We start from the raw sequence: 619 nt of genomic DNA on the forward strand, positions 1-619 counted from the left end.
CTTTGAAAATTGTTTGAATCACAAGTTTGTGATTAACTTACTAAAAAATGAGAATAGATGCGCTTATAGAGAAAATTCAACCTAAATTCCTAGTAAATTTCTATGAATTTCAGAGAAATTCACTATGAATTTAGGTTAAACTTTTCTCTATTAGGGCATCTATTTTCACTTCGAGAGGAGCTCAACAAGGCAGAGAGGGAAGGGCTTATAAACCGGTGTGATCCCCCTTCGGTTGGCGAGGTGGGACTAAACTCTGCCCGCAATGAGGACCAACCCTTTAGTCCCAGTTTGTGGCACAAACCGGGACTAATGGTCATGGGCCAGGGGCGAATAGCAAAATTATAAACTTTCTATTAGTGCCATTAGTTTTAGAAAGTTGAAAGTTGGCATGGGCCAGGGACTAATGGTCATGGTATTACGAGGGCTGAACCATAAGACATGAAAGCATTTCAAATGAACTCTGAAAAAGTTGAAAATTGGGATGGTATCATAATTTCACCCACATAGCATGTGCATGTACAAAACAGACAATGGTAGCATGTTCGTGTGTTACAAAGTTGGCATGGTATCATCATAATAGTTGCGGGAGAAAGTCTTCACTTTTTCTTCGCTTGTGTCA

This window comes from Triticum urartu, chromosome 4 (assembly GCF_003073215.2).
Source record: "Triticum urartu cultivar G1812 chromosome 4, Tu2.1, whole genome shotgun sequence".
NCBI lineage: Eukaryota > Viridiplantae > Streptophyta > Magnoliopsida > Poales > Poaceae > Triticum > Triticum urartu.